At 48.0% G+C, this 13,994-nt stretch overlaps 2 protein-coding genes across 2 annotated transcripts in view; both read left to right on the top strand.

Annotated features, from left to right (window-relative positions):
• The window catches only part of DIO1 (iodothyronine deiodinase 1), a 365,641-nt gene that overhangs the window by 135,538 nt on the left and 216,109 nt on the right, over window positions 1-13,994 (top strand). The window lies entirely within an intron of this gene.
• TCEANC2 (transcription elongation factor A N-terminal and central domain containing 2) overlaps window positions 1-13,994 on the top strand; it is a 38,809-nt gene that overhangs the window by 15,274 nt on the left and 9,541 nt on the right. The window lies entirely within an intron of this gene.

The following is a 13,994-nucleotide window of genomic DNA, read 5'->3' as shown; positions in this document are numbered from 1 at the left end:
CAGGTGGATCTCTGTGAGTTTGAGGTCAGCCTGGTCTACAAAGTGAGTCTAGGACAGCCAAGGCTACATAGAGAAACCTTGTCACAAAACAAACAAAGGAAAGTTTGTCTGAGTGGTCCTGACTCAGGGTGGGTTTGTGTGAGTGGTCCTGACTCAGGGTGGGTTTGTGTGAGTGGTCCTGACTCAGGGTGGGTTTGTGTGAGTGGTCCTGACTCAGGGTGGGTTTGTGTGAGTGGTCCTGACTCTGAGTGGGTTCCGTTTGACTTGGTTGCCCTTAGAATTAGGCTGGCTATGTAGTGTAGAGTGACTTTAAGATGCTGATTCTCTAGGCTCCATCTCCAAAGCACTGAGCTTAGAGATCTCCACCACCCGTCCTGCCATGCATTGTCCTCTAAGAGCTGATCATCAGGCTGTTGGCTAGAGCTGCGGTCATCCCAGGGCCTTCCAAGGTAGCACATCTTGCTGAGGGAAGCACTGGTCCTCATCACTCAGGGCCGCTCCTCACGGCTGCTCCTCACAGCCGCTCCTCACAGCCGCTCACTTCCCCATCACAAAATGGACAAGAAGTGAAATAGCAACCAATGCAGAAGCCACCGTTTGCTGTTTGTTTCTTTGCTAGGTTTTTGAAACAAAATTCACTGTGTAGCCTAGGTTCCTCTGAACTCACTCTGTGCCCAAGCTAGACTCAAACCTGTGACTGCCTTGCCTCAGGCTCTCAAGTAGTAAGACTGCGACAAGAGCCACCATGCCTGGTTTACAGCCATGCTCTAATCAATGGTGCTTTTGTTTTCTCTATTCCCCCCTGAGACTCTACAGGTAGAACTATGTGAAAGCCATTCTTCATATTTTAATGTCATATTCTTTAACCCCTTGTCTCTCTCAGCATTCTAGGGAATTTCTTCAGATCTATGCCTTCCAAACTACTAATTTTCTCTTCTGTTGATTCTAACTCATTCACGAGCTTTTTACTTCAAAGCTGTTTTCATTTTTTTCATATTCCCTATTTTCTCTAGAACCATAGTACATCGTAGAGGAAATAACCAAAAAGATGTTGTATGCAACCTTTAATTCCAACAGTCAGGAGCCAAGGGCAGTGGATCTCTGAGTTCAAGACCAGCCAAGGGCTACACAGAGAAATCCTATCTGAAAAAACCAAAGCAACCAACCAAACAAGAACAACAAAAAAGGTATTGGGTGCATAAAGCTGGCACTAAAGGAAGATTGTAGCCATTCCCATGGGAATTATTTATTATCAACATAGAGCTGGGAACTGAGGAGACAGAAACACACGAGCCTTCACAGGGAGACTATCAGGAAAGCAAAGAGCCAAGTCCAGAACCCTTGACGCACACGAATATTTAAGGGATTTTAGGACCATACTGAGAAAGTTGGCCAGAGACAGAAGAGAGTGTCGGCATTGGGATGAAAGGAAAGCGTCAGGGTTTGGGAGAGGTATGGTCAGCCATGACCATGGCTGGGCACTGGACCAAATCAGCTTAGTCCAAAAATGGCACTGGGTTGTACAATAAACTCATTAGTGATTGTTGGACACTCTCAGCGACAAGGTGGGGGACAGAAAGGACCCTGGGAAGAGAAGTTGGGTATTGGAGAGAGGTGGCAGGATAAGGGAGGGGCAGAGGTAAAGTACAGGGTTCTGAGGCAGGAGAGAGCCGCGGCGTGTTGAGCAGTAGTTAGAACCCTGCTGGTGGAGTGAGGCGAGTTGGCATCGGAGGAAGTTACAGGCTGGGCGCTCTGTGCTAAAACTAATGAGAAAGGTGAAGAGCGCAAGAGCCTTGGCCATTTGATCTGTATTTTATTTTCAATCTGGATAGTTCGTTCACTTGACACATGGAGGACCTTGATACACCATGCCTTATGCTGAGCGCCAGAGAATGATGCCTGGTCTGTGCGTGTAAGACACTCAGAGTTCTAGCCTAGACAGCAAGCACGTAAGGGTATAGTTACAACTGACCTTTGCAAGTACGCACTGCGGGGGTGCAGTGGCTGGCGCTCTCCTCTCTCAATGGCCTGGGAAGGGTTTTCATAGAGATGTGGGTTCACTCGGTCAAAATGAGCTCCTGGTTATCTCCGGCAGAGGCATAAGGAAAGCCTGACGCATGATGAGGGTGGCGAGGGGCCTGTGAAAAAACTGGACAGCAGGACATCCAGCTGGGTCTAGACCTCATCCCCAGCATGTGCTTTCTAGAGTGTATTTTCCAGAACTCTGGTGCGGTAGTATATCTTTTAAAGAAAGGGTGCTGGGTTCAGGTAAGCTTAGAAAGGGCTGCACCACGGTCCCCTCCCTCTCGGAGATTTCCATCCTAATCTTTCGTGTAATAGGCTGAGAGGAATCCCAGAAGCAAGCTGGACTGGGAAGGCAGTTCGGGGGTGGAGCACCCACCTGGTTTGCACAAGGCCCTAGGTTCAGTCCCCAGAACAGTCAAGCCTGTTCATCTTTGGTTTTGGTTTTAACTCATGAAAGTGTTTAATAGAAGACCTTATTAGCAACCTGTAGGTTACAGAAATACACTGTTGTAAACATTCGGTGCTTTTAAGCTATGGGATGAATGACTTGGAGCTTCTGGTGGCTGAGAGGAAGGGACCATGTGGGCGGCCGTCCAGGCATTCCTTCAGCTAATATTACCCAGTGCCTGCGATGCTGGCTGCTGTTAAGCTGTCAACTCAACCAGAGCCTTCGGGAGTCTGAATCCGAATCCGGTCATCTCGTGGGCATTCATTTCTTTGGGAGATTGTCTTAACTGGTAATTGGTAGAGGAAGTCCCAGCCTGCTGTGGGAGGCACCATTGCCCCGTTTGGAGCCCTGGACTGTGGGAGTGACGGTAGAGAGAGCTAGCTGAAGGCAAGCCAGCAAGAGCACGGGCATTTGTGCTCCCTGCTCTTGACTGTGCTTGGGCGGCTTTAAGCTTCTTCCTTGCCTCCCAGCAGCAGTGGGCTGTAATCTGGGGTTGTCAGCCCAGGAAACCCTTTTTCCCTGAGTTACTTTTCGCCACAGTGTTTTATTATATCAACCAGCGAAGCCAGAACACTTACCACGTGCCAGGCGCTGTCATGGATGCCTGTGATCAACACCGATAAAGATCTCTGCCCAGGCTGGGCGTGGTGGAGCAATACCTGTAACCCTGGTGCTCAGGAGGCTAAGGCAGGATTGCCGTGGGTTTGAGGCTATCCTGGACCACATAGGGGGTCCCTGGCTACACAGTTCCTCGTCTCAAAACAAAACAAACAAACAAACAATAACAGAAGGAAGCAAAGCACCAGAGAAGAAACAGAAGTCGTTCGTGTAGTGGTAGGTAATGTTAGCTCTCGGAAAGATAGATAGGGCAGGTGCAAAGGCCCTGGCAGTGAATGTGTCGGGGCAGACAGGCGTGTCACTGAGAGTGGCATCTGAACAAACATGGAAAAGCTGTGTGAACATGGGAACAGAGTGTGGCTCTGGTCACTAGGGTGAGACGTGATGAAAGTGTGAAGGACCGAGATCGGAGCAGAGAAACAGCTCCTCAGAGAGCCCTTAGCTGGACTTCACAAGGACCAGCTGTGGAAGTGGAGAAGCGTGACAGAGCAGCGCCTCTTCTACGTCGCCAGGCGCAGATCCTCCCCGCCAGCTGTCCTTGCCGCCTTTCCCAGGCACCTGGGTCTCTTTTCCCTTCCTTCAAAGTGTTCGGTGCCCACAGCGCCCTCCTCTGGCCCTCTCACTTTCCCAGCAGGCCTCTTCTCAGGACACAGTGATTTTGTTCTGTCCAAATCCAATGGTCTTGTCTCCGTTCTCATCTTCCAGACCTGTGATTTGAAACCATTGATTATTTTCCTCTCTCTTGGCATAAGTAACACCGAGCTGGCTGCTACATCTCCATTTTTAAATGGCTTCCCTCCCAGCTCTTATCTCAGGTTGTAATTACCTATTTAATTATTTTCACTTCTTTATTTTCTATTTGCTAGGCAGGAACTACGTGCCAAGAGGACCGTGCTGTTGTATGTACCGTAGTGTCTCAAGTCTCACGGATAAAGGGGCGGGAGTACAGAATGTGCCTGTCCCCGAGTGAGAAAGGAAGGTTTGGGCAGGGTTGGCCATGGCTCTGCTCGCTCTCCATCTCTGCTTCTTGCTTCAGTCTGTCTTTCCCCAACAAAGATGCCTCTTCAGAAAGGGGGCTCAGCCTCTAGCTGCTGCTCCAGTGCACTTAGCCCATGCTCACTGCTCCAGCTTACCAGAGGCCTTCATCCAGACTGTCCTGTGCTCATCCAGACTGTCCTGTGCTCATCCAGACTGCCCTGTGCTCATCCAGACTGCCCTGTGCTCATCCAGACTGCCCTGTGCTCATGCAGACTGCCCTGTGCTCATCCAGACTGCCCTGTGCTCATCCAGACTGCCCTGTGCTCATCCAGACTGCCCTGTGCTCATGCAGACTGCCCTGTGCTCATGCAGACTGCCCTGTGCTCATGCAGACTGCCCTGTGCTCATGCAGACTGCCCTGTGCTCATCCAGACTGCCCTGTGCTCATGCAGACTGCCCTGTGCTCATCCAGACTGCCCTGTGCTCATGCAGACTGCCCTGTGCTCATGCAGACTGCCCTGTGTGCCTGCTGTCTTGTGCTGTTTGGGAATCTAAGAAGGTTGTCCTCATTTGTATTCCTACATTTTTCTTAAAATCTCACTATCCAAATGGCAAAAAAAAAAAAAAAAAAAGACAGGGCAGAGAAATAGATTCTTATTTTCACTTATTAAGTTGAGTGTTTGTAATATGCTTATTAGCCATTTGTCCCTTTTCCTTTTTTTCTCTTTTTCTTTTTCATAAATTGTGTTCTTGTAAGAGTTTATTGTTTTGGTTTTTTGTTGTTATTGTTTTGTTTTTGTTGTTTTGTGTTTTGTTGTTGTTGTTTGTTTTGTTTTGAGACAGAGTTTCTCTGTGTAAGATCTCTGGTTGTCCTGGAACTCGCTTTGTAGACCATACTGGCCTCAAATTCACAGAGATCTGCCTGTCTCTGCCTCCCAAATGCTGGGATTAAAGGCGTGCACACTTTGCCCAACCAGCATTCTGAATTCCAACATAAACTCTTTTAATGAAAATGTCAGGCTCGAGTAAGACTGTTGGGCTAGAAATACATATTTGGAAGTAATTTTTAGGAAGTATCTGTTAAGAATTGCATAAGTGAGTGGATTCCCTGAGTTAAAGGAATGACTAAAAGGCCAAAGGATTGAACCTGGAACAAAGGTCATGACAAGGATGTGGGAAGAGGGGCAGCTGTGGAGAGGCTAAGAGGATGGAGGGAGCGGGAGAAAGGCAAGGCAGTGAGTGGCCTGTGGGCGGTGACAAGTGTCCTCTTAGGCGTTGGAAACGAGTGGTCAGGGAAGCCAAGGGCCAGCTATAAAAAGGCCTTTGGGCTTGCAGTTTAGTTGTCGGGTCTCTGTGCGTGGACTCCTTTGTCATAAAACCAGTGGGCAAGGGGCATCGAGCAAACAGAAGGTGAGGCAGGGCTGAGGGCTGGCCCACTGCAGTGCTACATGTCAGAGTCCAGGAAAGGCTTTGTCTGTTAGGCTGACCTGACTCTGAGACGCCTCACTACTTTAGCCCATGACTGGTTAACTACAGTAAATAGCTACTCACATTTACAAAGTGCTGTCACATCCATGACCCATTTGACCCATGAAACAATCCTGTAAAGTCATTATAATTATTTTCTCTATTTTGAAAATGGGAAAATTGGAGCTTTGTGAGTTAAAGTAACTTGCTCCAAGTCAGACAACCAAATGATGAACGACAGTACTAAGATGATTCTTACCCAGTGCTCTCCTCTTCCCAACACCTGAATGCCTGCAAAGCTAAAGTGAAGCTGTTGGCAGGCCCCACTCCTAGAGGCTCTAAGGGACAGTTGAGTTCCTTCTTAAAAGCTACCTGCAGATGGGGGCTGGAGAGATGGCTCAGAGGTTAAAAGCACTGACTGCTCTTCTAAAAGTCCTGAGTTCAAATCCCAGCAACCACATGATGGCTCACATCTGGTACCCTCTTCTGGCCTACAGGAGTTACATGCAGGTAGAACACTGTATATATAATAAAGAATAATAAATATTTTTTTAAAAAAGCTACCTACAGTCCTTAGCTTGTAGTCCCTTTTCTCCATCTTCAAAACTAGCAAAGTAAAACTTTTCTCACATCCCATCTCTGTGGTCCACCCTTCTGCCTCTTACACACATACACACACATACACACACACACACACACACACACACACACACACACACACACACCTTGTCCCAATTCAAGGGGCTCATGTGATTACATTGAACCGCATTGGCAATTGAAGGCTAATCTAATCTCAGGGCCCATAGCCTTAGTCACACCTAGAAAGTAATGTAGTCATAGAGGTGATGTGGGCACTCTTGGAACATCATTCGTTTACCATCATCCTCATTTCTGCCACACTGTTTGAGGCTTCCGTGTTCTTGCTCCCTTCTCATGCTAGTTGTATCTTCCTGAGTAATTATCAAGACTCAGGGGAAACACTGCCTCTTTTGTGGTGGTGCTCCCTGGTCAGTGGAGTTGGCTCATTTGTTCTTTAGGGCCCTTGGAGACCCTCTTCAGTAATATTCCAGGGCCTGTAGCAGCATCATGCGTCGGTGTGTTTGGTGTGTTGGCAATCCTTAGAGAAGGACTGTGCGTTGCTCAGCGTTCTGGCCAGTGCCCAGCCTGGGCCTGGGATATACTTGGTATTTAGTAATGTTTGCTAAATGAGCAAACAGCTGCTTCCTGTGGGGAATTTGTCTTAACAATGTGTTAGGATGCAGAAACCCTTAACCTTAAACCCAGGGGACCTGACCCAGGTCATACGACCAGCAGTGACACTGCTTACTTTAAAACATAAACCTCATGGAGCAAATAATGACTTTTTTGCAGATCATTAACTTCCTTGATGTAGCTACTGACCAACTTGTAACCTTGGGGAAAGGTCATGGAACCTCATTTTTTTTTTTCCGTTGGAATCAGAGAAGTAGGGCTGTTTGATCACCAGAGGTGATGGAACAGGGCAAAAGCTGCACTGTTTGCGTATGCTCTTGACGTCCAGCCCCACTCCGCACCTTGCTTCCTAAGTTATTCAGCCCTCAGTGCCTCCGGCTCTGTACCTGTAAGATGGAGTTGTAGTTCTGGGCCCTGCAGGAGTTAGGGTAGGTACCCTGTTGGTCAGCTCTCCATTGCTGTGACAGTACCTAAGCATGGCTGTCCAAAGGAGAAAAGATGGATGCTAAGCAAGGTCAAGGGTTCAGCCACGTTCACTTGGCTCCATTGCTTCCAAGCCATGTGAAGCAGAACATCACGGTGGAGGCTTCGAGGTGAAGCAAAGCTGCTCCCCTTGTGTGGTGGGGAAGCAGACAAGGGGGAACATAGCCCCTTCAAAGGTGCATCCCCAGTGATCTTCCTGTTAGCCCCACCATTTCCCAGTAGTGCCACCAGCCAGGGACCCGGCTTTCAATGCATGAGCCATAGGAAACATGTGGCTGGACCACAGTAGACTTGTACAGTGCTAAGAACCTAGCTCAGAAACGTTACCCCCCAAACTGCCTTGTTCTAAACTGTATGGTTCTGCCTCTGTCTGGAAAGGAGTCACTCAGGCTTATTCTCTTCAGCCCACACCACATCGCCCTTCTCCATCTCACTCTTGTGATGAGAGTCTTGCCTCTTGTCAACAGTGTTGTACCCATCCCCCCAGCCTGGCCTTTCACCCTGCTTGCCTCCAGACCTGCAGATCCCTTGTGGTAACACTGTGAGCATGGCCCTTGTGGAAGCTCTATGGAATAGACTGCCCCCCCCCCAAAGGCTAATAGCAGGGACTCCATTGCCCTGGCATGGCGGTCAAGCCTTCTGCCCTTTAACTGTTTCTCAGAGCTGTCCTCTTCTGCTGGGAGAATATTAAGAATGTGCCTTGCATTGTCTTAGGAGCGCCTCGATGAGCACTGTGCCTGGCCCTAATGATGGAGCAGTACAGGATGTTAGGGGTTCAGGGAGTGGCCCCAGAGTCACACTGTTGGGTTCAAATCCTGGCCTCAGGACTTCCCAGTTGGGAGACCTTGGTAAATTATTCTACTGAGCTTCAGTTGACCATTCATGAAAGGATTCATTAGAGCTGTTTAATTTATTGTTAAGTAAATGGGCTGTCTGGATAAAGCCTGGTCATATGTATAGGCAGTAGAAATTCTGAGCAGGAGGGGAAATAATAATCAAAAACTGTTCTCCTTAGCACCTTTGAATTCACTTTGTTACAGTTGTGTCTAAGCATCTGCATCCGTGTCTAAGTATTAAGACAAAATTAAATTCCAAGACAGCCAGGTCTACATTGAGAAACCATGTCTCAAACAACAACAAACACACAACAAGCAAAAATAGTTTGACTCAATTCAGCAAACACTAGTCCCGAGCTGAGGTCAGGGAATGTTACTTAGAGTGAGATATTGGTTCTGCCCTCAAGATATTTACAACTTAGAGGAGAAAGTAAGTGTTTATTATTCTAGGCAGGGTTAGGGATGTGGGTCTATGGCCGAACATTTGCCCAGCAAGTGTAAGGACCTGAGTTTGGTCTCTGGCACTACCAAAATAAAAATTAGAATAATAAAGAACAAATAGTCTAGGCAGGAGGGGCCATTTGAGCTAAGACTCAGAAATGTGACAAGGCCAGACAGCGAGACCCAAAGCAGACGTGCAGTTTGCATTTCTGTGGAAGAGCTAGAGTGACAGAGGCGGCTGGCGCGGAGGAGAGGTGAGGCCAGAGTGGCCCCAGGATAGCCATCGCTCGAACACTATACTTAGATGTTAACTTGAGGACACTTTGCGACTCACATTCTCGCTCCCTCTCCCCCACCCCTCCTTCTCTGTGCTTCTCTCCCTCATACTAAGCAAGTGTTTACCACGGGTCTACACCCCTACCCATCAAATTACCAGATGAGGGACAGACATGGCCTGGGTTCGTAGACACACCCCCGGGCCACATCTCCAGCCCTGCCCAGAGTATTGAATACCTTTGAATCCACTGGTACAGCAGAGGTTTCTGTTTCTTCTCTAAATACTAAGCTTATTCATTGTAGCTGTTTTGTGGACCCAGGGGGAGGTGACCAGAACACGAGTCGGGGCAGGAGGGGTGGGAGGGACAGGGAGGAAGAGGAGGGGTTATAGAAAGTGTTAGAACATGCACCTGTGGCTTAGAGTAAGGAAACAAGAGAGTGTAAGTGATGGTGGGTGGTGTTGCTATTGCGTGACCAGAAGTGTTGATCCTGGGTACTTTAGAATAAGGAGGTACCCACGAAGATACTGAGGATGTGGTCCCGTGCCCAGGGGAACCCTCGGCTAGAGATACATACTTGGAAGATAGCTGCTTGCAGGTGGAGGTTGGATCACAGCAGTGGGTAGGATTTTGCCTGGGAAAGGCAGGTAGAGAAAGAAGCTAGGGACAGTGCCCAGGCTGGGGTCCTCGAGTAAATAATGGTTAGTTAGCGTGTGCAGTTAGCAATCCAAGAAGGATTGCAAGAAAACAGCTAAGAAAGAAGGCCCCAGGCTCTCTGAGGCTGAGCAGGGCCAGGACACAGGAGGCCCTTGGATTTGACACAGAGCGACTGCGTCTTCTTCTCTCATCCATGGAGAACGGTGCCTTTCCTCGAAGAGCTGAAGGTCCAGTGGGGACCACATGGTGGGAAGGAGCTGGCTCCACACACTGTTGCCGTTAGGGCCTTTATGTGCAGCCTCTTGGTGTGTGAGCTGAGCGGCCGAGACAGAGGCCCGCCACTCAGAAGAAACCTCTGTTAATAATTTTGTTGTAAAGTCTTTAAGACTTTTTTGTCTACATATAAACAAATATGGTATTTACATATATCTGCATGTGTAACTTTTAAAACAAATATTGGCTCACACTGAACGAGCTCTGCTGTTTTCACTTGAGAGACGTGATATCTTTCCACGGCTCTACATGTAGAACTATCTGAGTATTTGCTTTTTATGTTTGGAAGATTTTGTAGTGTGGATTTTTTTTTCTTTTTCTTTCTTTCTTTTTGTTTGAGGCATGGTCTTACTGTATATGGCATGTGCAGCTTACTAATCCCGGTTTGTAGCGACTGTGCACTTGCCGCCATTGGGATAGACTATAGGTGAGCTCTTCCCTATGTCAGACAGCACTACGGTGAAGGATTCTGTTCGTGTAGGTTTTTTTGCACACGTTGACAGGGTGAGTAAAAGCTAACCTCTAAGGATTGTTCACCTCTGTCCCCAGGACTGTGCATAAAGAAAAATCTCTGTAGCAACACAGTTAAGGTGCCTGAGTCCTGCAATGTCTTCTTTCTCTTTGTAGTTTTATATATTTCTCATTTTGGTGCTGGAAACTACAACCATGGCCTTGAAACTTCTAAGCACTCGTGCTCCCCCTTAGTCACCATCTGTGTGTTTTCAGCATTCGCAACCCTGACCAGCAGCCCAAAGAGCTGTCTGCTGAGTGGACAGTCTACCTTTTAGAGAGGAGAGTGTCCAGGAGGGAGCCGGGCTCTGGGCTGAAGTACTCTCCTGAGCGTTGGTTAGCTGGAGAACACCATCAGCCATGTGTAAGGAGGGCTGTGTCCCCCTCCTGCTGAGTGACACATGTGCTCATGTCAGTAGAAGGACAGATAAGAACCCTTCATAAGTAACCGCTTAGATGGCGGCGGTGCACTCGCTGTTAGGCTGCTGTTATCTTCCCTATCTCCAGGATCCCGCTCACAGAACCTTTTTAAAGTGAGGACCGTTTCTTTGGAGCCCTGCATGACGAGTGCCCGGCATAGAACCCTGGACAAATGGCCTTTGGCAAATGTGCGGAGAATAGTGAACCAGGCAGTAAGGGGCCGTGCAGTTGGCAAAACTGGAGAAATCGTTTGACTCTTCCCCAAACTGAAGTCTCTGCTTTCCTTTGTTCACTAGCTCTTTTGTTACGTACTAAGTCCACGCTTCCCCTCTCTGTCCTTCCGATGGGAGCTTACGTGCAACCTAAGCCGCCCTCACACTCGGGGGGGGGGGGGGGGGGGGGTGTCTTCCGTGCTCCATCCCTCCCGCCTCAGCCTCCTGAGTAGCTAGTGCTCACATTAGCACACTCAGCTCTGTATCAGACTCAAATATGTATGTTCTGAGCCGTTATCTCATAGCGTCATCTGCTCATTCTAGTGTTGTTCTGTGTCTGTCATTTTAAGTAATGTTGCTTTATAATGTGTTCTGATACTTAGAAGGCTACTTGTAGCAGGTTAGCCCCTGTTTCAAAATAGTATTTTCTGCTCCTGTGCCACATAGTTCCAAAGTTAGTCTAGAAATATTTGGTTGTATTCTAATAAAAAACCACCTACTGCATTTTTTTTTTTTAATTTGAGATCCTGTTAAATCTACAGTATCTTCTTTTTGTTTTTTATTTGTTTTGGGTTTTTGTTTTTGTTTTTTGTTTGTTTTTTGGTTTTTTGGTTTTTCCAGACAGGGTTTCTCTGTGTAGCCTTGGCTGTCCTGGACTCACTTGTAGACCAGGCTGGCCTCGAACTCACAGCAATCCACCTGCCTCTGCCTCCCAAGTGCTGGGATTAAAGGCGTGCGCCACCACACGCCTGGCTTTGTTTTGTTTTTTTTTAAAGAAGGTGCCATGTAGCACAGGCTGGCCTCAAACTTGAGCCGTAACCAAGGCTATGGGCTCCTAAGTGTTAACAGCACTAGCTTGTGCCGCCACATCAAGTTAGTTTCTCTGTGGTGTTTGTGTGTCTCCATGTTGTCCTGTGATGATGCATTCCCCTTTATACAGGTCTTCTGTCACATGCTTTAGTCAGACACGCGCGTCTGTTCTGTGGGTCTCAGCCAGCCTGCCCCCGCTACTGTGCTCCGTCACTGATGGAGACCCAGAGAGCAATGTGCTCCTCAAGAGGCTCACTTGTGAGCAGGAAGTGACTGGCAGAAGGTCCAGCGTGCGCTCGTGATCGTCACAGTGAGCACAAGGCGCAGGGCAGGCTGCTGGCAAAGCCCTAGTAACTAAGGAAGACTTCCGGGTGGGGGTGGGGGGACCCTGAGTGAGTCCTCAAAGCTGAAAGCTAGCCCGCTGAAGAGAGACGAATGTATTGTAGGCAGGCAGAATGCTTATAAGGATGTGTGTTCCAAAGTGAAGAGACAAGAAAGATTATTCAAGCATTTTAGGAGCTACACGTAGCTGGTGTAGGATGACCAGAAGGCAGGTAGCTAGAAACGTGGCTAAGAGGTGGGCAGGAAAGAGTAGGGACTGGTGTGAAAGAGTTTGCCTATGGGGGGGGAAAATCTTTAAAAGAGAAAATACAGGGTAGAGACGGCTCAGCAAATAATGCACTTGTCACCAAGCCTGACAATCTGACTTTGGTCTCTGGGGCCCATGTGCTAGAGGGAGAATATCAGCTCCCACAGGCTGCCCTATGACCTCCAAGTGTGCACCATGGTCACAAACACAAGACCCCACACCACATTTAAACACAACACACTAAATAGATACACTAAACACAGCAACTAAGTCAAAAAATTAAAATTAAAAAAAAAAAAAGACAAAGTAAGGAGACTTGGCGCAGTGGGTGGAGGCTGCTGAACTCACCAGACACCACGGCTCTGTCCCTCTGTGTGCCTTTCTGCAGCATCTAGATAGCTTTTCAGTTAGTCAAAACATGGTTTTCGTGCCTAACCAAATTAACAACTCCCTAATATAATTTAATATTTGGTGCGTATCCATATTCTAGTTTATTTCGAAACACCCTTTATGTGGTTCTGTCCAGGATTTAGATCACGCATCCATTTGGTAGTCAGGATGCGGAATCCGGAGCTGCCCTTTTGTGATGAGCACCATTGGCTTGTAGAGGCCCTGTCAGTTGCCCTACAGAGCATCCATGTTCTCAGTGTGTTTGCTTCTTACTGTGACTTACTCCTCTGTTACAGGCTTCCTAGAGCCTGGGAGCTGGCTTTACATGGCCAATTACACTGTGGTTCATGTTTTCCCCGCCAGCCTTCCCTTGCATGGTTCATCCACTGTTGTTTTCTGACTGCATCACTTATCAGGGCCTACAAAATGTTTCCTCTCAATCTTTTCATATTAGTTGGATAAGAAGTGTTCTTTTAGAGTCTGGGGGGATGGCTCAGTGGGTAAAGTGTTTGCTGTGCAAGCAGGAGACCCTGTGCTGGAAGCCCCGGAACCCACACAGCCAGGGTTGGCAGCTGGAGGGCAGAAACAGGAAGAGCCCCAGGGCTTGCTGGGTGGTCAGTCTCAGCGAAGCAGCCAGCTTCAGGTTCCATATCAGACCCTGCCTCAAAAAATAAGGTGAGAGGCCGGAGAGATGGTTCAGTGGATGGAGAGACTGCTCAGTGGCTGGAGAGATGGCTCAGTGGCCGGAGAGACGGCTCAGTCGCTGGAGAGACGGCTCAGTGTCTACGAGCACTTGTTGCTCTCGCCGGGAACCAGCTTTGGTTGCCTGTGCCCACAAGGCAGCTCACAGTCATCTGTAGCTCCAGTTCTGGAGGGTCTGACCCCTCTCTTGACCTTCACAGGCAACAAATACACACATGGTATACATAGACATATGTGAACATAAACACTCATACAAGTAATATAAATAAATTAATAACGATAAGATGGAGACACAACTGAGAAAGGCATCCTGATGTCAACCTCCAGCCTCCAACTGACCACCTACAGGAACATGCACACTTATGCATATAGCACCAACGGCCATGCAGGAATATTCTTTTAATAAATAGAACTACATTTTTTTACTTAAAATATACTAAGATTCTAAGAAAGATAAATACTTAATTCATTCACCTTTATTGCAATTTTGGAACTTTTTTTTTTTTGGTTTTTCGAGACAGGGTTTCTCCGTGTATCCTTGGCTGTCTTGGACTCACTTTGTAGACCAGGCTGGCCTTGAACTCAGAGCAATCCACTGGCCTTGAACTCACAGCAATCCACCTGCCTCTGCCTCCCGAGTGCTGGGAT

Source organism: Acomys minous (genome assembly GCF_964271855.1).
Source record: "Acomys minous genome assembly, chromosome: 6".
NCBI lineage: Eukaryota > Metazoa > Chordata > Mammalia > Rodentia > Muridae > Acomys > Acomys minous.
This window is presented reverse-complemented; position numbering and strand designations above follow the sequence as displayed.